At 53.7% G+C, this 22,355-nt stretch overlaps 1 protein-coding gene and 1 long non-coding RNA gene across 4 annotated transcripts in view; one reads left to right on the plus strand and one right to left on the minus strand.

The window, feature by feature from the left end:
• Nucleotides 1-22,355, minus strand: part of NOL4L (nucleolar protein 4 like) — a 130,765-nt gene that overhangs the window by 92,726 nt on the left and 15,684 nt on the right. The window lies entirely within an intron of this gene.
• LOC146395258 (uncharacterized) lies at nt 5,867-11,559 on the plus strand. Its single transcript, XR_014832165.1, has 2 exons — nt 5,867-10,606; nt 11,377-11,559. It is a non-coding gene; the product is annotated as an uncharacterized LOC146395258 (long non-coding RNA).

The raw sequence follows: 22,355 nt of genomic DNA on the forward strand, positions 1-22,355 counted from the left end.
GGAGTGATCCGGAGGGGCCTTGGGAGCAGGGTGGGGCTGTGGGCTGTTAAGGAAGGAAGGCTTCACAGAGGAGGTGACATCTGGGCTGAGCCTTTGAAGGATGAGTGGGGTTTTTGCCAACACAGGGTGGATACCGGCACCCTGACAGGCACTTGAGAGTCGCAGGCAGTCCCTGCAGCCCTGCTTCCTGAACCTGGGCTTTGGATCTGTGGGGGTGCTGAGGTGGGGGTGATGAGAGCAGGCGGTCAGGGAGGTCTTCCTGAAGGAGTGACAGTGAGGGCATCTGTGAGGTGAAAGAGCCTGTGCAAAGGCCCACGGGTGGCAAGGCGGATGGCGTCTTAGGTCTCGGTGAGTGGACGGCAGGGAACCTGCAAAACATGGCTGGAGGGACGGGACAGGGGCTGTGGTTTTATTCACAGTGAAGCAGGCGGCCACAGAGGGATTTTTAAGTACGCAGGTGACACCATCCACATTCCTTTTTTTTTTTTTTTTGTTCTTTTGTCTTTTTCGGGCCTCACCATGCCATATGGAGGTTCCCAGGCTAGGGGTCTAATTGGAGCTGTAGACACTGGCCTACACCACAGTCACAGCAACATGGGATCCGAGCCGTGTCTGAGACCTACTCCACAGCTCACGGCAACACTGGATCCTTAACCCACTGAGCGAGGCCAGGGATCGAACCTATGTCCTCATGGATACTAGTCGGGTTCGTTAACCACTGAGCCACTATGGGAACTCCCACATTCCATTTTTAAACAGTCCCCCTGGCTGCTTGTGGCTATAGACAGGATGGGGTAAGAGGGAGACCTTGGAGAAGAAGTGGGGTCCCTGGCGGGAGAGATCTGAGAAAGAGCAGTGCTCAGTCACTGAGGGATGGATGACGCACAGGCAGAGGGTGATGAGGGGCTGGGTGCAGCTGGCACATAAGCAGGGTTGGTGAAAGGAAATGAACAAAGAGGGGTGCGGGCCACCCTCTACCTCCCCCTGCCAGGCTAAGGCTCTGGGGCTTTTCCCTGAAGGCAGCAGGGAGCCAATACGGTTTTTCTCCAGGCAGAGAAAAACCATGCTGGGATTTGTGCTTTGGAAAGATCATTCCAGCTGTGGGGTGGAAGGGTGGGAGGTGGTGGGTGGGCGAGGCTGGAGGGAAGGAGGCAGGAAGAGAGAGTGGTTGGTGGGGCTCAGAGGCCTCAACAGGCCTCCTGGCCATCACTCAACTCCAAGAGCAACAAACTTCCTCTTCAGTGAGCTCTAAAACCTAGTCCTGGCTCACTGAGTTGTCAAGGCAGGGTTGGGATCCAACCCCAGGACAAACTCAAAGCCCAGTGTTCTGCTCCCCTTTGGCATCATCTCCCTTGGTTGCTAATAAAACCCATCATGAATAGTGTTTCATTATAACCATCAGCTATAGAACCTGTACTAGAAGCCCAGGAGGTGAGCACTATTATCATTCCCATTTTACAGATGAGGAACACTAAGGCTCCGAGAGGCTGAGTCACTCATCTAAAGACACAGAGCTGGGAATTGAGATCCATGCTCAGACTCAGGCAGTCTCAAAACTCCAGACTGATAGATCAGAGGCCCTAACTTGCACTGGGGGGGGGGGGGGCGGCATGCAGAGGTTTATTACAATTTTGAATTTATTGCTAATACTTAGGAGTTGGAAAATCTCAGAACCTCCTAATGTTCGCAGCCCCAGGACCCAGTCCTTGAACCTTGTCCCTCTAGTGCCCCCACCCCACCCCTGGTGACACCTCCAGCATAGGCCTCTCCTCTGCGTTTATTTGGCGGAATGGATAGACCTGAAAGCAAGTGTGTGTCCAGGGCCCCTCTGGAGGGCCAGGAAAGGCATCCATCTATTTATGCAACAAGCATTTGGATCATGCCAACCCCCTCCACTGCCTGGCCATTGTCACCAAATCTCCTCCACCAGAAGCTTCTCCATCTCCACTTACTCAGACCAAACTCCCAGGAGTCATCTGTGATTCCTCCCTCTTTCTCTCACCCTGCCCCCCACCCATCCCATCCAGCAGCAAATCCTGTTGACTCCACTTAAACGTTATCCAGAATCCAACTGCGTTCTACGATGCCCCTTGCTCCTGACCTCCTGTCCCGGGACCTATGGGGCTTCGGGGAAGGGCATGTGCTGGCACTCGAGAGGCCTGGGACCCTCTTCTCTGAGTCTCGGTTTCTTCAGCGAGAGGAAAGGTGGGATACAGCAGGTCATTTGGACTCGCATTATTCTTTTGTCCAGGTTTTGGAGATGGGAAGAGCCTGGTTCACAAGACACTTCTTGTTAAAAATCCGAATTCCTGGGAGTTCCCGATGTGGCTCAGCGGAAGTGAATCCAACTAGTATCCATGAGGATACAGGTTCGATCCCTGGCCTCACTCGGTGGCTTAAGGATCTGGCATTGCTGTGAGCTGTGGTGTAGGTCGCAGACGCAGCTTGGATCCTGTGTTGCATGGCTGTGGCATAGGCCAGCGGCTACAGCTCCAACTCGACCCCTAGCCTAGGAACCTCTTTATGCCACGGGTGAGGCCCTAAAAAGCAAAAAAAAAAAAAAAAAAAAAAAAAAACCCTCATTCCTTTCTGGCCTGGGTAGGACACAGGTGTGACAAAGGAAAAGCATATGAGTGTCTGAGACAAGGACTATCCTGACTTTCAGCAACCTGGGAGTGCAGCAGGGGCTCCTTGGGGTGGAGGCTGTCTTGCTCCCTGACTGGAGCCCCAGTATCTACCACCTAACACAGAGTGGGTGCTCAACTTGGATTTGCTGAATGAATAAATGAGTAGATGAACTTTCCTGGCCTTCCAAAGGGACTTTGGGCATTCACTCACTTTCAGAGGGCCTTGATTTTCCCATCTGAGAAATAGGCAGAGTAAAACCTAATGCCATTGCCTTCCTTCTCTGTAACAACTGACATATATGGAGTGCCTGCTGTGTGCCAGGCATATATTAACTCATTTACAGTTCATCGTAACCTCAAGAAGTAGCAACAACTCCTTTTTATAGCTGAGGAAACTGAGGCCCAGAGAGGTTAAGTGACATGCCCGAGGTCACGCAGCTCATAAGTCACTGAGCCAGGGACCAACTCAGGCGGCCTGGCCTTAGAACACTTGTTCTTTTTTTTGCTTTCTAGGGCCGCACCGGTGGCATATGGAAGTTCCCAGGCGAGGGGTCGAATCGGAGCTATAGCAACACAGGATCGGAGCTCCGTCTGCCACCTATACCACAGCTCATGGTAATGCCAGATCCCTGACCCACTGAGCGAGGCCAGGGATCAAACCCACATCCTCATGGATACTAGTCAGATTTGTTTCCACTGCACCGCAACAGGAACTCCAGAACTCTCATTCTTAAACACTGTTCTAGGCTACGCTTCAAGAAGAAATGAGGTTTGGGGAAGCCTGCCCCAAGGAGGCAGCCCAAGCTGTAGATGGGAATAAGCAGAGCAGGGCGGCTGGCTCCACAATTGTTCCATGGCTCCCATTTAACACCAGTCAAATAATACCCACATCTGGACTCACGGTTCCTGGAAGGAGCTCCAGTTGCATCTTCTTCTACAGGCACCAGCGCAAATGTGATACTCTAGCCAGGCTAGCTGCTGCTCTTCCCATGAGCCTAGGGGCTGTCCTGCCTCTGTGTCCGGACATGCCCTGTCCCATCTCTGTAGTATGCCATCCCCCAGCTCCTGAGCTGTCCCTCCTCCAAGTTTCAACCAAAAGTCCTTCTCTCTGATTCCTCCCTTCAAAGGCGTCCCTGATGCCCGGCCATATTTCTTACCTTTGATTCCCTCAGGCACTTTGCCAACAAGGATACTACAGTTAATGTGTCTCCATATGCCAGTAGGTGCTATTAGCAATGCCACTTTACAGGTGAGAAAATCAAGGTCCTGAGAGGGGAAATAAGTTGTCCAAAGTGACATGGGATGGAGTCAGGATCGAACCAACATTTGCCTGACCCAAAGCCAGACCTCCGAACCCTGAGTCAGACCACCTTCCTAAGGTCTCTCTTTGAATCTTCGCTGCTTTATTAGAAGGGATGCAGCCTACAGACAGAGGCCACTTCTCACCATCTTGGCACCCTACCCCTACCCCAGCTCCTGGCACAGTGCCAGGCATACAGTAGGCACTCATTCAAGATTCCCTAGTGACTGAACAGCCTTTGCTTTCTGCATGAGTAAATGTGGTCTTAGAAACAGATGTTCCGGGCACCACGTGCTAAATTTGCATCCTTCCAGTAGTTATTTTGGAAGGGGTTTAGGCGCTCTGAAGGCATAGGGGCTAGACAGGATGGTGGGAAGTGAGCAGGATCAGCATCAGAGAGACCCTGTGACCTCAGATCACTGTAGAGTGGGGATTTCAATTCTGACCTTCAGGGTCACTGTGACAGTATATGCAGTGCTGGTACTTAGTGAGCATTCAATACATAGTAACCGCAATTATTAATCAACAATTCATATTCTAGACATTGCTGCCAGGAGTGGAAGGCAATCTGGCATCACCTATTCAGGACCAAAAGCACATGCCTGTGGACCCAGCAATCCTACTCCTAGGCAGAAACTCACGTGTGTCTGACATGGCCACCTATGTTCAAAGATGTTCCCTGAGATTGTGTTGCATAAGCAAAATGCTGAAAACAATCTAAATGTCCATCAACAGAGGACTAGGTAAATTAAATTGTGGTACATCCATAAAATTGAATAGTACGCAGCTGTAAAAAAGAATGAGAAAATTCTTTATGTTCTGACATCCTTACACAGAGCACATAGATTTACTGTTTAATGGGAAGACAACCTGAAGAATATAAAAGCTGAAACTATAAATCTCTGAGAAGAAAGCCTAGGGATAAATCTTTGTGACCTTGGATTAGAGAATGGAGATAACACCAAAACACAAGCCACAACAGAAAAATTAGACAGACTGGACCTGGTCAAAATTAAAAACTTTTGTCCTTCAATGGGCCATCAAGAAAATGAAGAGACAACCCACAGGCTGGAAGCAAATATTTGCAAACCATACATGTGATAAGGGATGGACTTGTATCTTGAATATATAGAGAACTCATAACTCAATGATAAAACAACAAATAATGCAATTAAAAAACAACTGAAGGATCTGAGTAACGTATTTCTCCCAAGAAGATACACAAATAGCCAATAAGCACATGAAAGAGGCTCAATGTCATTTGCTGTCAGAGAAATGCAAATCAAAACCACAAGCAGATACTACTTCACACTGGGATGGCTCTAATCAAAATGACAGAGAAAAAAGAAGTTTTGGCAAGGATGCCCCTGCTGGTAAGATTATAAAATGGACCAATGATTTTGGAAAACATCTGGCAATACCTCAAAAGGTTAAACAGAGAATTACCATATGCCCCAGCAATTCCACTACTAGGTGGAAGAGAACTGGAAACATATGGCCACACAAAAACTTGTAGGTGACTGTTCATAGCAGCATTATTCAGAACAGCCAAAATGTGGAAACAACAGTAGTCCATCAGCTACTGAAGAGATAAATGAGATGTGGTATATCCATATGATGGAATATTATCCAGTAATAAAAAGGAATGGAGTACATGCCACAGTATGGACAAACCTTGAAAATCATTATGCTAAGTGAAAGAAGTCAGGCACGAAAGTCCATGTATTGTATGGTTCCATTTATAGGAAATGTCCCAAGAAGGCATTATAAGAAATACCTACAGAGAAAAAGAGATGGTTTCCTAGGGCTGGGGAGCAGGTCGGGGGAAGCAGAGAGTGACTGCTCTTAGGTATGGCGTTTCTTTTTGGAGGTGTTGAAAAGATTCGAAAATTGTGGTGATGCTCGCACAATTCTGAACATACCCAAAAACCGCTGAGGTGTATTTTTCTTTTTTTTTTTTTTTTTTTTTTTTTGTCTTTTTGCTATTTCTTTGGGGCCGCTCCCGCGGCATATGGAGGTTCCCAGGCTAGGGGTCGAATCGGAGCTGTAGCCACTAGCCTACACCAGAGCCACAGCAACGCAGGATCCGAGCCGCGTCTGCAACCTACACCACAGCTCACGGCAACGCCGGATCGTTAACCCACTGAGCAAGGGCAGGGACCGAACCCGCAACCTCATGGTTCCTAGTCGGATTCGTTAACCACTGTGCCACGACGGGAACTCCTGAGGTGTATTTTAAATGGCTGAATTATGTGGTATGCGAATTATATCTCAATAAAGCTATTATAAGAACAAAAAAGCAACCTACAGAACAGCGTACAACATATTTTGTATAAAAATAGAAACAAACCCCAGAAATACATGTGCATATGTGCTTATACATATGTATAAAACATCTCTGGAAGGATACTCAAGAAATAATAGTGGTTCCCCCTGGGAAGGGGTCCTGGATGGCTCGGAGGGAGAATATTCTTCCCTGTACACTGGTACCTGATGAATTGTTTTTTTGTTTTTAATAATGAGCTTCTATTACCTTTTCAAAATGTTATACTTCAAAAAAAATCAAACCAGTGGTTCATTACTGGCCCTCAGCCAGAGGATGGGTTGGGTGAGGCAGCTCTGAAACACAGGAGATAGAGAGAAAAGCCCAACTTTACAGATTTCTAAGCCTTGCTAATGTCCATTGTCCTTTATTCCTCACACAAGCCCTGTTAGAGGGTTTCAGCACAAACCCTGTTTCCACTAGCAAAGCCTGTGGGTCCCCCTTCAAATCCGCCCACTTCTCACCCTCCACGGGCATCTTTCTGGCCCAGGCTGCCACCCCCTTCCTCCTGGCTCACCCGGATTGTGACACTGGCCTAGTCCCAGCTTCCACTCTCTCCAGTCTATATTCCACACAGATCTGCCCTTGCCTCTCACCGCTCACTCCCGCCCCTGCCCCCAAGCCTGGGCTCCACTGGCCTCCCCACTGTTCCTCAGACTTAGCAGACACTTCCTGCCTCAGGGCCTTTGCACTTGCTCTGCTCTCTACCTAGAATACTCTCCCACCAGATAACCACCTGGAGGTTCCCTCACCTCCAGTAGTTCTCTGCTCCAATGTTTCCTCCTAAAGAAGCCTCCTCAGACTTCCCTACCTCAGAGAGCAACCACCAGCCCTGTCTTCTTTCCCTGCTTAATTTTTCTGTATAGTACCTGACGTATCTAATTTTTGTCTGTGACCTGTCTGCCCACCCTCAAACGTAGGCTCCATGAAAGGCAGAATTCTGCTTCTTTCCCCAGCAATGAGGATAATACACATTGTAGGAGCTCAAAGATATTTGTCAGATAAAACTGGGTCTTGAGAAACTGTCATTGATCAGAGGAGGTAAAGGAGATAGGGGGACTAAATGTCGCATGGTCTCTTGACTGGGATCCTGAAACAGTGAGGAAAAACTAGTGAAATCCAAGATAGTGTGAGCTTAGTTAATAGTGGTGTACCTGTGTTGGTTCCTTAGTTGTAACAAACACAACCAGGTCAGATGTTAGCAATAGAGGAAACAAAGTGAGGGGTCTATGGGAACTCTCTAGATTATCTCTGCCACTTTTCTGAAAATCTAAAATTGTTCTAAAATAGACCACTTATTTATTTATTTATTTTTGTCTTTTCTAGGGCCGCACCAGTGGCACATGGAGGTTCCCAGGCTAGGAATGGAATTGGAGCTGTAGCCACCGGCCGACACCAGAGCCACAGCAACGCAGGATCCGAGCTGCGTCTGCAACCTACACCAGAGCTCATGGCAGCGCCAGATCCTTAACCCACTGAGCAAGGGCAGGGATCGAACCTGCAACCTCATGGTTCCTAGTCGGATTCATTAACCACTGAGCCACGACAGAAACTCCAAACCACTTATTTAAATTTTAAAAACGAGTTGAAAGAAAGCACACGTGTGCAAACTGAGGCTCCAAGTTGAAGCATCTGCCACAGGCTACATGGCTAATGAGAAGCAGTGGCTCCTGAGCAGAGACCCAGTGAACAGCCCCCAAGAGCAAGAGGCCCCTGTCCCTGGAGACCCATTTATTTTGCAATGAAAGACAAAGTTGCATTGGGGGTTTTCTTGCCAAACATCACAGGAGGCTCAGACAGGTTACTGAGAATCCATGCCTGGCCCTGCAGAGCTCCAACCAGACAGGCACGCTTCTCCCGGCAGCTCCCCAGGAAATTGTCCTTTTCTCCCTGGCTCCCAGGAAGCCCAAATGGCCTCTTCTAGTCATAAGACTGTTTGCTAAGGGTTCTTTGCCCTGGAGCTCAAGATCTCAAGCTGGGCCATACAAATCCAGTTAGGGGACAAGGAGGAGGCGAAGGGAGGCAAAGTGTGGTCTAGGAAGAGCAGAGGAAGTCAACAACTCTTTCCAAGTGCCCACGGGGAGCTGGCATGGGCCAAGACATTTTAGGCCCATATGATCTCATTCTTGGCTCCCAGACCTGCAAGGTTCGTTTGGTTACTCCTGTTTGACTGGTAAGAAAACCAATTTTGGGAAAAGGACGCAGTTACAGGGCCATGAAGCGAAAGTGCTGGGATTCACTCTCCTGGGCTTCATCTCGAACCCTTCTCCATACCCGCCCCGCCCCCTCCCTCCAGCCATGCCAGCTTCTCTCAGAGCCACATCTGTGCTGCCACCTGGCCTTTGCCCAAGCTGTACCCTTTCTCCCCTATAACTAAGCTAACTTCTACTTGACCTTCAGGCCTCAAATACTACCGCTGGTTATGGGCTGAACCGTGCACACACACAAACACAGCCCATTCCTCCCCCCACGGTTGAAGTTTTTTATTTTTAAAATTTTATTTATTTGATTTTGGGTCGTGTCCGCAGCATGACGAAGTTCCTGGGCTGGGGGTCGAACCCGCATACAGCAGCAACCCAAGCCACTACAGTGATAACGTCAGGCCCTTAACCCGTTGCACCATAAGGGAACAACTACTGTACCTCAAAACGTGACTGTATTTGGAGACAGGGTCTTAAAAGAAGTAATTCGGTTAAATGAGGTTATTGGGGGGACCCTGATCCAGTATGACTGGTGTCCTTTTAGAGGACAGCGGGACACAGAGACACCCAGAGGAGAGACCATGTGAAGGCACGGGGAGAAGACGCCCGTCTGCGAGCCAAGGGGGAGGCCTCAGGGGAAACCAGCCCCCCAACACCTCGATCCTGACTTGATCTGGGAATTAATCTGTGCTGTTTAAGCCCCACGCCCACCCCATCTGTGGAACTGCTTTGGCAGCCCCAGCAAACAACTAGAACTGCCTCAGAGACCCCTCCCTGACCTCCTCCCCTGATGGGGACCCTGTGAGCCCCATTTCCTCCACAGTGCCTCTCGGGACAGCTCTATCCTATTTATGTGTGTGACTGGTTACCCTCTCTCTCCCCAGGTTAGACGGGGAGCATCACGAGGGTCTGCCACGGTCTCCGCGAGGGCCGGGCACAGAGCCTGCACATAGGAGGCGCTCCAGAAACACGCGCAGCAAGAAGCCACAAAGGAGGAAAGGACAAGCAAAGCTCCAGGGTCTCGTCTCCCTTCCGGCCTTGGTCCGGGACCCCCAAACCGCAAATCTAAGGCCACCCGAACTCCAATTTCATTCCTCTTCTGAAGCAAATGTTTCTTTTGGGGGGGCTTCAGCTCTGTCAGGTTCAGTTTTGCCCAGCAACTTTAAATCAAATCCTTGCTAGAAAAAAATGTGTAATTCTTTCCTGGAGTCAACAAAAGAAAAGGTGCCTCGTCCTCAGTGATCCATCCCCGGCCTCCCTGAACCCTGTTCTTCCTGCTCCCCAGTTCCAGCCCTGCTCACATCTGCCAGTGACCTGGGGCTACATCCAAAACTTCCCTCCCAAAGGGCTCATCCCCAAGAGCCTGGAAATAAGAAGTGAAGGCTCAGAAAGGGAAAGAGAGTGGCCTAAAATCGCACAGCCAAGCATCTGTGAACTTCAGCTCTGGGCCCAGTCCCATCCCTTGGAGCATTAGCTGTGGCATCTGCCCACATAAGGTCATCAGCCCTGGGCACAGAGAGGATGTGATCTGCCCAAGGTCACACAGATGGGGAGCTGGAAGTCCCAGAGCCCAAGCCGCCGACCATTGGGCCACAATGCCCCTTCCCCGTGGGCTGCAGGAGCTGGGTTGTTATGTAATACTGACTGAGCTCCCACTGCAGGGCGGGTGGGGAATCTTCAGAATCAGGCAGACGTGGGTTCCAATCAAATCACCATGTGACCCTGGACAAGGGACTCCATCTCTCTAGGATGTTTCAACTATAACACAGGATTAATGGAGTCTACCTGGTGGGGATATGGTGCAGGTTCAATGGACCAATGTCAAGGTTGACGTTCCTTTGTTAATGGTCATGCTAAGGGAGTGAAGCCATGAACACAGAGCCCGTGGACTACAAAAAGCAGGTCCACCTGCTCAGCCTTTTCCACAAAGCAGGGTCCACTCTCCCCATCCCGTCCCCGTGGAGCAGCCGCCTTGCTGCTGTGCTGCCCTGGGGTCCTGTCTGTTGAGTCACGGCACAAACTCTCCCCATCGTTTGCACTGTGGATGGTGCCGAAGGCACTGGGGTCTTTTTTTTTTTTTTTTTTTTTTTTGTCTTTTTGTCTTTTTGCCTTTTCTAGGGCTGCTCCCGAGGCACACAGAGTTCCCAGGCTAGGGGTCTAATTGGAGCTGTAGCCACCGGCCTACACCAGAGCCACAGCAATGCGGGATCCGAGCCGCGTCTGCAACCTACACCACAGCTCACGGCTACGCTGGATCCTTAACCCACTGAGCAAGGCCAGGGAGCCAACCTGCAACCTCATGGTTGCTAGTCGGATTCGTCAACCACTGCGCCACGACGGGAACTCCAGCACTGGGGTCTTTAGTTAGAATGTTCCCAACATCTTCTTGGTCTCTAGCTACTATCTATACAGAGATGCGCTCAGAAAGCAGGATCCTCAGCCTCTCTGCAAGGAAGTTGGGAGCAACCCAGCCAGCTTCCCAAATTTCCCCATGTGGGCACGCCTACTGCTCTGGCAGCGGAGGCTGGTGGGGACTCTACCCCCCCTACCAAGCTCTACAACCTCTGGCAATCTCATAACGGTGGATGGAGGTAAACGCTGGCATCAACCAGTTCTTTCCAGCTCTAAAAACAGGCTCTGAGAGTTCCTGTCATGGCTCAGTGGTTAATGAACCTGACTAGCATTCATGAGGATGTGGGTTCGATCCCTGGCCTAGCTCAGTGGGTTAAGGAACCAGCGTTGCCATGAGCTGTGCTGTAGGTCGTGGACATGGCTCGGATCCCGAGTTGCTGTGGCTGTGGTGTAGGCCGGCGGCTACAGCTCTGATTGGACCCCTAGCCTGGGAACCTCCATATGTCTCGGGTGCAGCCCTAAAAGACAAAAAAAAAACCCCAACCAACCAAACAAACAGGTTCTGTATGCTAGCATTTGTCTTCCTGCACATCAAATATCTCTGGAAGGAGAGGCAAGAAGCTGGTTGCAGTGGTACCTTCTAAGAGGAGGTCTGAGCAGATAGGGGAAAGAAAAAAGGATTTTTATAATATTTTCTTTCTTTTTTTCTTTTTTGTCTGTCCTGAGGCATATGGAGTTCCTGGGCCAGGGATCAGATCCGAGCTGCAGTTGTGACCTACACCACAGCTTTGGCAATGCCGGATCCTGAACCCACTGTGCTGGGCCAGGGATTGAACCTGTGTCCCAGAGTCCCCACTAATATGCTGCAGTGGGGACTCTCATGTCTTTTTAAACTTTCGAATTTCGAATTGTGTGAATGTACTGTACCTAAACAAAATTAACAGTAATAACAGAACCTAGGATTCTGGGTGGAAAGATTAAACCCCTGGCATCCTGAGCTAGCCTGACCCTCCACCATGACTGCAGATAACTGACACCAGCCAGAGGGGCTTGGCTCCCCCAGGGTCAGCTGAGCGAGGGTGGTTTTGCCTTACGGGCCTCAGTGTCTCCTCAGGATCAAGAGATCTGTTGAAACCTGCATCCTAACCCAACTCTGATTCACTAGTTCCTTCTTTGGATCATTTCTGAGGAGGTCACGAAATGGTCCATCACGGTAGCCACAGGGAAAGGGGTGGGGCGCACGGCCCTCGAAGCCCCAGCAGCCCGGCACTCTGAATGAGACCGTGTGGGACACCACCCAGCCAGTTCCCTTGTTTCACTGATGGGGAAACAGAGGCACAGAGCCGGAAAGGGACTTTGTGCCGAGGTGACACGGCCACGCTGGGCATGTCACCAACCCCTTGGCCTGCACCTGACAGCCACAATCGTGGAATCGGGGGGCTTCATCTGCATTCACTTCCCCCACACACACCCTCAAGAGGCTGCATGGGCACGTGGAGGGTCTGGCCTGGACGCGGCCCCGTCCACAGCCTGGGGAGGCTGGAGGGTCGGCCGCGCCGGCCTGGCTGGGCCTTTCAGGCTGCGGTATGGAGTCTGGTCTTTGTCCTAAGAGCCCCTGGGGAGCCACTGAAGGGTTTTAGGCTAGGAACTGATGTTGTCTGATTTATGTTTCAGAAGATTGCTCTGGCTGCTGGGTGGAGAATGGACTGGAGGGGCGAGAGGGGGAGCAGGAGACTGACGCAGAAGCCGCTGCAGCCTAGACCAGAGAGGGGAGCAGTGGGAGAGCTGTGACGGGGTCCAAGGGAAGGTTGCTGACTGCCACTGGAAAAAGGATATTTCTTGGGTAGTGAGTCTCCCGTCCTGACATGTTTAAACTCAGACCACAGGACAGCGACAGCACTGTTATAGGGGGGGACTTGATAAGTTGGACCACAAAGCTAAGGTTCCGGGTCACCTCCTCCAGGAAGCCTTCCATGACTCCCAGGGCTGAGTCAGCAGCCCCCGGCACATCCCCCCTTACAGCACTGATTTTCCTGGCTCATAATCGTTGGTTTCCAGATTTCTATGCCCTTCCCTGACACGAAGGCAGGGGCCGCTTCGCTCCTCTCTGGATTCCCAGCACTCAGCCAAGAGCCTGGCCTGCAGCAGGACCACATATATCACTTCCCCTCCCTTCCTCCCCTTCTCTCCCCAGCACCCCTTCTCCCGGGTCTTTCATCTGGGTCTCCCCAGTGCCCAGCCCGATGCTGGCATACAGTAGGTACTCAATAAATGTTCCTTGCAATGGATCTAACACACAGCAGGAGTTCAATAAATGTTCACCCCCTTCCTCTCAAGAGTGCCGTCACCAACAGTGCCGCAACACACACTAGGTGCTTTTCTCAACCTTTCTAAGAACTTGAGGTAGGGCTACCCTCACGTTTATTCCACAGACCAGCTCACAGAGGTCGAGAAAGGTGTGGGAATTTGCCTCGGCCACCCAGCTGTCAAAGAGAAGAAGAGGGATTTGAACCCAGGCTGTCAGGCTCCAGCACGAGACTATGGCCTAGTCCTGAGGGCCCAGCTGCTACCACCACTGTCCCTGGCACACAGTAGGTGCCGAGATCTGTCTATAGTGGGTCCCAGAAGGACACAGTCACCCCCAACCCAGCTACCACAAGAAGCACCGGCCAGATCCCACTTCCCTCCCAGGCCTGGGCCTCCCTCCCGCCTGAGTGGACCAGGCTGTCCCAGGGGGCCCCTGCCAGCCCAGGCCTGCCCAGGCCTCGCCGCCCACACGGCCTTCCCTGAGCTGCCAGTAGGCAGGCAGCGTGGCCTGCCCCAGGGGACTGAGCCTCGGCCGCCGGGCAGCACAGACAAAGGCCGGCAGCGTGCCCGATCCCCTGGCACTTGGGCTGCTGCTGTCTCCTCCTCCTCCCCTTCCAGGGCCCAGGGTTGGGGGCACTAGCACAGGCTGTTTTCAAAAAGGGAGGTGGAAAGAAGGATGAGGAATGGGGCTGAGCAGCCCCAAGGGCAGAGGCTGGAGCAATCAGAATGACTGGCGGGAAGCAGGACAGACCTGCAGGGCCCAGCAGCCAGATCAAGTGGGTGGGGGGCCGGCGTGGGCACAGCCCGGCAGGTCTGACTCTTCTCCCTGCCCCCACACTGGCACCCAGCAGGCGCCAATCCAGGTCTGTTGAATAATGACCACTCTGGGTACTGAGTGCTGTCAGGGTGGGGCCTTGGGCACACGCCTTGCTGAGCGTCTCAACAAGAGATAGGGCTTGGGACTTGCCCGGAGGAGAGCAGGTATGGAGGCAGCTACTAATTATCTCCTAGGTTCTGCCAAGAGGAAACTGAGGTTCTGAGAGGCAAAATGACTCGCCTAGGGTAGTACAGTTGAGAGAGGAGCAAACACAAACGCTACCCACAGCTATCTGACTGCAATAGGCCACGTGCTTCCCACTCCCCTGATTGTCTCATTACAAATAATTAATTCATCATAAAAAGAGCAACAACAACTCTCTCTTTATTGAGCATTTAATATGTGCCAGGCACTGTGCTTAAGGCATTGCCTGTATGAAGTCATTCAATCCTCACTACAAGGCTGCGAAGAAGGAATGATTATACTGACCATTTTACAGATGAAAAAACTGAGGCCTGGCGAGGTAGAGTAACATGACCAAGATCAAACAGCAAGGAGGGTTTCAACCCAGCCACCCAGAGCCTGCACAATAAACCACCATGCTCTATCCTCAATGGAAGGATGGATGGATGGACGAGGGGACGGACAGACTAATGAATGGGTGATCTGCCCTGTGTGCACCAGGCCCTCGGCGTGGCACCCAGTAGGTGCCTGGCCAGCAGCAGCCATGACAATGCTGTACTTTCTCCTGCAGCCCCTGCCAGAGGGACCTCGTGTCCCCAGCAGGGCTGGAGCTTGGGGGCCGTGGGCCGTGTGCCCGGGCTGCTGGGAGCGCCCGAGCTCCCTTGCTGAGCCGAGCGACGGCATGACGGATGTGCCCGCCGCCGCGGGGAGCCCGGGGTAGAGCAGTTGCCTGGAAACAGGCTGCTCTGGCGGCCCACACTCAGACCTTTGTCACCATCTCAAGGACCTTTTTTTTCCTCCTCCTCCTTTCTCGCTGGAGCCAGACCCGGCACGCAGGTGAGAAGCTGCAGCCAGCACCACCAGCAGCCTCTGTGGAGGGGGACCCATGGGGGTGGGGCCGTGGCCCCAGGTCGGGGAGAGGGAGGCAGACGCGGGAGAGAAGGGGGAGCCTGTGGCGGGGAGACCGCGCTCCGCGGGCGGCCCAGCCAAGGCTGGGAAACATCCTGATGCCGGGACGCTTTTCTCACTGGCTTTATTTCTCCCAGCTTCTCTGACAAAAAATGAGCCCCAGTCCTTTTTCTAAATGGCGCAATACTGGAAGCATCTGCTTCTCGAGCTGAGGGTGGTGCCTGAAGAGATCTGGGCAGGGCTGGGCCTCTGGGGGGCCAGGGGCAGGGGGACAGGTGTGGTGCCCCCGCACGGCAGGCACTAATTGGCTCTGGTGCTGGTGGGCCCTGACAGGGGATTAACTGGGCCCCGGGGAACGGGCTGGGGACTGGGCCACGCCCCAGCCAGGGCCCCGCTTGGGGACAGGGGTGTGGAGGGGCCAAGAGCCAGGACTCCCGGGCCAGAGCAGCCTGGGCTCAATCCCAGCTCTTTCCCTCGAGCAAATCATGCCTCGGTTTCCTCCTCGGTGAACGGGGAGCGCCTCCCTGAAAGGGCAGTGGTGGGAATGACATGATCTGCATAAAGTACCCCGCACAGAGCCGGGCCTTGAGGAGACATGGAGGGGACCTGCTGGCTGAGACGCCTCAGGGCGTCCCTCCCCAGAATTTCATTCTCGCCCCAGGGAGGCAGGGGGGCCTACAGCCCACTCATTGGACACACCCAGAAGCTGAGGCTTCCAGAGGGACGGGGTTTGCCCAGGTTGGATGGCCCGGAGGATGAGCAGCCAGGCTGACTTCCACCTTGTCAGGCTTCCAGTTGGCACAACCACTATCTCAACCTCCCTGACTAATGGGGCTGCACCCTGACTACAAAAATCAAATCTCGAGGCCGCCTGCCCCAAACCTTCCTTGGCTCCCCAGAGCCTGGAGAGAATCCAGGCTCATCATGGGCATTAGAGGGCCCTGAGATGTGGGCCCGCTTTGAAGTGCGCTTCGTGCCTCTGTGAGGCTGGCTCCTCTGTCTGGGGTGCCCACCCTCCACTCAGCTCCTTGCTGAGTCTTGACCCGAAGGTTTGCTCTTCTGGAAAGGCCTCCCAGCCCAGAACTCCACAGGCCAATCCAGGGACCCTTTCTCCTGCGCACCAATGCTCTGTTCACCCACATCACACTGCCTCGTAGGCCTGAGAGATCTTCTCCCAGGAACCTGGCCTGGCACCCAAAGCCATGCAGTCAGACCCTATCAACCTCCTGAATCTCTGCCCCGGCTCAACCTGCCACAGGGCCCCACTACAGCCTTTGTCCTGGGCCACCGGCCTTACAGCCTCCTGGCCCCTGAGCAGGCTGTCCAACTTGTGCACCACTCCTCTGCTCCCACAGAAGCCCCAGCGCTGCTCAGCAGCCCCCTGGCCCATTGAGTCTAGTTCAGACCCTCCCTCCTCTGGAGCCTTTACTGACCACTGCAAGCCACAGCAGCCCTTCGACCGGATTTTCCTGCAGGAGTTGCAGCTGCCTCCCTCCTGTATGTTCCTGAGGCCTGGGAAGGGAGGGAGAGCTAGGGAGGGAGGGGGGTTGGAGGGGCAGGAGGGAGGGGGAGGGAGGGGGAGGGGAGGGAGGGGGAGGCCCACCTTTACCAGCACTTGCTGTGGCTCCCGCCCCTGTTCTAGGCACATGACCACACAAGATCTCAATTTAGTCCATTCCTCAGGGGAACAAAAAGAGGCTCAGACTCTGAAAGATTAAGCTTCTCTCTCTCTTTCTAAGGGCCTGAGGCCTAGCTGGCCTTCTCCTGCTGCTTGTGATGCTAGAGTGGCACTATAAGGTCCCCAAGGGTTGTCACTGGGCTCATGCTCCTTGTATTCCCCACCTGGCCAGCACGGGCCGATGGCAGTGGCCGTACTAACATGACCCGCCGATGACGGATATCACTGGGGGCCGGGCTCCAAACCACATAATCCTCAAGCTCAAGATGAGGAAACTGCCACCCAGAGAGGCAAAGTGCCTTATGCAGGCCACCCAGCCAAAAGCACAGGACCCCATGATGAGCCAGGATCTGAACCCCATGATCGGAAGGCCACAGTGTCCCAGAGACCAGGACATGGCCTGGCCTCCCAGCCAAGCTGGCATAGCCTCAGGCAGCTGTAGCCCCAATTCCAGCCACCAGGTCCTGAGCCTGTCCCCGGCGGCCGCCCACTAATTAGCCAGGCAGCTTCCGCTTGCGCTGTGGCTGCTTTGGAGCCATCCGCCCAGGGCAGGCCGAGCTTGCAGGAGCAGGAAACGGACTTGTAATCTGCATGAGAGGTGACAAAAGGGACAGAGGCGCCCTTGGCTGCCCAGCCACATCCATGTCCCAGGACTACCCTCGGCTCGCTCCCCCACCTCCCCAACAGGCTCCCCGGACATCTGCTGTCTGCAGGACACATCCACACACAGTCCCCATCCAGTCTGGGTCACCAGGCCACACCCCAGGAAGAGCAAAAGGGCGCGTTAACCTGGCCCCCTCCAGCCTTTCAAGCACTGCAGGGAGGGGTGGACAGGAAGCTCAGCAATGTCAAATCCTGCCGCCCTGTGCGTGTCCATCACTCTATGGGCACCGACACGGCTGCCCCCCTGGACCTCACAGCAGCTCGAGGGTTGAGACACCTCTTGGCCCCATTGACAGGTGAGAAAACTGAGGCACGGAGAGAGGAAGGGACTGCCCCAGGCCACCCTGCTAGGAAGGGAGGGCACCAGGATTCACATTCAGCCCATCTCACATGGGAGTTTGTGCTGTTCCCGCTCTGCTCCGCGGTGAGATCATTCGGTTCCAGTGTCCCATTTTGCTGCTGAAGAAACCAAGGGCAGGTGGCCGCATTAGAGAAAAGCCTGGGCTTCGAGTCCCAGCTCTGTGCTCCTGCCTTGTGTGCCTCACTACAGGATGTTTCCTCTCTGCACCTCAGGTTCTCCATCTAGAAAACGGGCCTAGAAACCCCTGAGTTGTGTGGGCACTGACTGGGCAAAGGCTGTCTGAGACCTTAAAGGCACTGAATAAGGAGGCGCGCCTGGACCTCCCCTTCAAAAGGTCAGATGGTCAGTCCAGGGCTCACAGCGAGCTGGTGTGGGGCGGAGGGCCTAGAACTCATGGCCTTGAGCCCCATGAGATGCGGGTTGAGGCTGCAGCAACTCAGAAGCAGAGACTGGTCAGCAGGGCCTTCCGTCAAAGGTTAAGAGGCCAGACTGTGGCCAAGAATTGGGCCAAGGGAGAAAGGAGTTTTCCTGCATGGAGCCCACCCGTCAGCAACTGGCTGAGCTGTGATGGGAAGGCCCAGCGCTGGGGCTAAGCAGCCCTGAGTCCAAATCCAGGCTCCCCCAACACCAACAGGGCACACTCCTCTCTGAAGCTTGCTTCCCCATTCGTAATGCACCCCCCACCCTGGCCCGGCCCAAGGCTCGGTCGCTGATCAGGCCGGGCATCTAGACAACAAAGCACTAGGGGCCAGGCTGATAAAAGATGAACCTGGAGACCCAGCTGACCCTGCCTGGGAAGGCCAGACACCGGATGGACAGGCAGGGCGGGTGGACAATCACGTGAGCCCAGACCTCTTCCTCTTCTCAGGGACCTGCCCGACTCCGCCCACATGCGGCCTGAGCTTCCCCAGGCTCCGGGCCTTTCAACATCCTTACAACAGACCTCCTGACCCACCAAGCCATGCCTTACAAAACCTGCTTGGGGACCACAAATCTGAAAGCTGCTCTTGCTGCTCAGGGCGGGTGATGTGTGTGCCCCTGCACACATGGGCTTGGGAGGGAGGCCGGACTCTAGACAGCTTCCACTCTCCTGGATCCCTGCACTTCCCTGAGCCAGGGGACCCACGTCTGAGCCCATCGGCCCTGCCTTGCTATTACCTGGGGCAAGTCACTCTCTTCCGGCCTCAGTTTACCACTCCGTAAGTCGGGGTTGTTACTTCCGGCCCCCTTTTCTTCACGGAGTTTTTATAAGACTCAAGTGATAGGACAAATTCCCAACAGCTGTGAAAGCAGTCAGCTGTCCTGTGAACATTAGGTTCGGGTTTAAACATTTACTGAGCATCTCCTCCAGGAAGGTGCAAACCTGGCCCCTTATATACCTGCTTCCAGTTGTGCTTCCTGCAAGTCCCATGCCGTCAACCCTGCTATATGGGCACCACAGCTCATCCTCTAGATGAAGACGCTGAGGCTCAGAGCATAATTTTGCCTAAGGTCACAAAGCGGGAAAGGGGTGGACCCAGAATTTGAACCCAGGGCCGTCAGATCGTCAGTCATCTGGAGTGATGAGTTAGGACCATGGTGTTCTCTTTCCAAGCTCCCACGGATCTTAAAATTCACCCTTCGGGTTGAAGAAATGGGCATCAAGACCCTGCCCCGGCCCCATCCAGGAGCTGGCATCACCAGCTCTTCCCAGGATGGGTATTTGGGCTCAGAAATCATTTTGTTCTGGGGTCTAAGGTCCTGAGAGGTAAAATGTGGTTTTTTTTTATGCCAAATACAAGGGGTGGGGGGAGCCAGGGACACCGGCCTCCTCACTCTTCCTCAATCCCGTGGACATACTCCTGCCTCAGGGCCTTTGCACTTACTGTTCCCTCTACCTGGAATATTTTTCCATCAGGTACCTGCATAACTTGCTTCCTCACCTCCTCCAGGGCTTTGCTCAAAATGTCACTTTCTCAGTGAGGCCCTCTCTGACACCCTGATTAAAATTCCAATACTTCCCACCCCAGCACCTCCAGTTCCCCTCTGTTTGATTTCTCTCTGCTGCACCTGCCAGCGTGTGACAAGCTGGGAGCTTTCTTGTTTATTATGTAGGGTCAGTCTCCACCAGAATGTCAGCTCTCGCAGGGCAGAGATTTTCATTTATGTCTCCAGAGCCTGGCACAGAGCAGCTGCTCTGTATATATTTAAACGAATGGATAAAACTGAGGCCCAGAGAGGGATAGCGGTGACCCCCAGGCCACACAGGAAATGCAGAGGCAGCTTCTGTGTCCAGGACTTCTGCTCCCAGCCCCTACCTTCTGTCCTCTCCCTTCACTGTCATGGGATCACTTGGGTTTGCCAGAAATGGGGGTGCAGGAGCCTGGGTCCCAGAGGCATGGGAGTCACCAGTGAGTGGGTGGGAGGAGAACAGCCCCTCCCTCGGGGCCTGTGTGTGGCGTGTCCAGCCATCAGGAGCCCCTGGCTCCCTGTGTGCGCCCCCCATCCCAGACCCGGAGGCCAACTCATAACTGAATCATTTCTTTCTTGCCTCCTGATTAAGGAAGGGGATCTCCCCCTGGAAACATCAACTGCCACAGCGAGGACGGCGGTTCCTGGACTTTCTGGCAGCCTCCCTGGAGGCCGGGTCCTCCCTTTCACAGATGAGGTGCTGAGGGCCGTGGAGCCAGGGTACCATTTGCCCGAGCTTGCTGGGGCAAAGCCTGCCCTCAAACCCTGTTCAGGCAAGCCGGACTCAGACATTTTCCCCAGCGCTGGGCCCTGTGCAAGGTGCAGGGTCCAGGAGGCAAGGAAGGGACCTGACAGTGATGACAGTGACAGGGAAGCTGCCTGTTGACAGTGGCAGGTGGCCATGGCTGGGAGCAGCTGCTGGTCTGCCTGCCTGCCTGGGTTCACATTTGGGTGCCGCCCTTGGCTCACAGGGAGCCTCAGGCAAGTTGCGTAAGATCTCACAGGGTGATTGCGGAGCCCAGAGCGCAAACACACAGGAAGTATTTAGAGCAGCCCGGCACCTAGTAAACGCTCAACAAATGTGAGCTGACACACCACCAACCTTCCCATCACTATCACCACAACCACCACCAGCACCATCATCACTTCCATCACTACCACCACCATCACACCATCACCATCATCATCATCTCCATCACCATTATCATCATCTCCATCACTACCACCACCACTACTATCATTACCATTACCATCACTACCATCATCACCTTCACTGCCATCATCACCATCACCATTACCATCACCATCATCACCATCACACCACCACCATCACCACCATCATCACCATCACCACCATCATCACTGACTTCACCACCATCACCCATGAGGCATCCCGAGCTCTGCCAGGGCAACGCCACATGCGTGAGGCTTACCACTGCCCCCCAGGAGGCTCTCTCCAAGTTGCTGATGTGCAAATGAGTGAACAGATGAATGAACGATGAAGAGGCTTTCATGGAGAACGAAGCAGCTAATACGGGGAGACTGTTAGATCCAGTCCTTAGCACCCCCCAAGCCCCGTCCACCTCATCTCTGCAGCTTCTGCTCCCATGGATGCTGTTGGACCCCAGAACCCAGAGCCTCCCTGGGCCTCAGACTCCAGCCTCTGCTCTGTACACACTGGACCAGGCTCGGCTCCTGAAAGCCTCCCTCCCATGTTCCTAGTTCTGCAATACTCAGGCACTCCCCACCTGAGAGCTGGCTTTCTGGGGCCACACTAAAGGATGGTCCGGCCATGTCTCCTCAGCCGCAGACCTCCCTTCAGGCCAGCTTCCCTTCCCTTGTTCCCACACCCGTGTCCCCGCCCCGCCTGGGCTGCCCAGCACTGCCAGCAGCGAGTCAAGCCTCATGCCGCCACCATGAGGCCTGGGGCCTCCCTGACCACATGATGCCCCCACCAGCCTCCTCCGGCTCTCAGCCTAGCATTGGAGGAGCCTGCCTGCTGGGTGGGTCAGACAGCCTTGATGGGACCCTGGCCCTCATATGGACCCCACAATAGCCCTGGTCCTCCATTCTGCAAAGTCTTTTTTTTTTTTTCTTCAAGGCCACACCCACAGCATATGGAAGTTCCCGGGCTAGGGGTTGAATCAGAGCTGAGGCTGCCGACCTATGCCACAGCCACAGCAACACCAGATCCAAGCAGCTCACAGCAAAGCCGGATCCTTAACCCACTGAGCAGGGCCAGGGACTGAACTTGTGGCCTCATGGATACCAGTTAGGTTCATTAACGCTGAGCCACAATGGGAACTCTTTATTTTGCAGAGGAGGAAACTGAGGCACAAAGAGAAAAAAGAAAAGGCTGGAGGCACGCATTCAACAAATACTGAGTGCCTACTATGCACTAGAAGGGGTCCCAGCTCTGGGAGGGCAGAGATCAGGTCTGCCCTATTCACCACTCCCGGCACGTAGTAGGTGCTCAGTAAATCTTCGCTGGATGAATGAACAGCACCTGGTGCATAGCAGGTGCCAGAGTTCGCTGAGTGACTCAGTGAATGAATGCACCAGGTGTGGGAACACAGCAGTGAGCAAGACAGCAAACGCCCCCGTCCTCGGGGAGCCCAGGGGAACACACATACAAGCACACACAAACCCAGCATTAGTCAGATGCTGACGAGGGCTCCAAAGGT

The sequence above is a fragment of the Sus scrofa genome, chromosome 17 (genome assembly GCF_054392235.1).
Source record: "Sus scrofa isolate SSC_HxYL_T2T_F1_AM1 chromosome 17, Sscrofa_HxYL_maternal_Yorkshire_Landrace_v2.0, whole genome shotgun sequence".
Classification (NCBI taxonomy): domain Eukaryota; kingdom Metazoa; phylum Chordata; class Mammalia; order Artiodactyla; family Suidae; genus Sus; species Sus scrofa.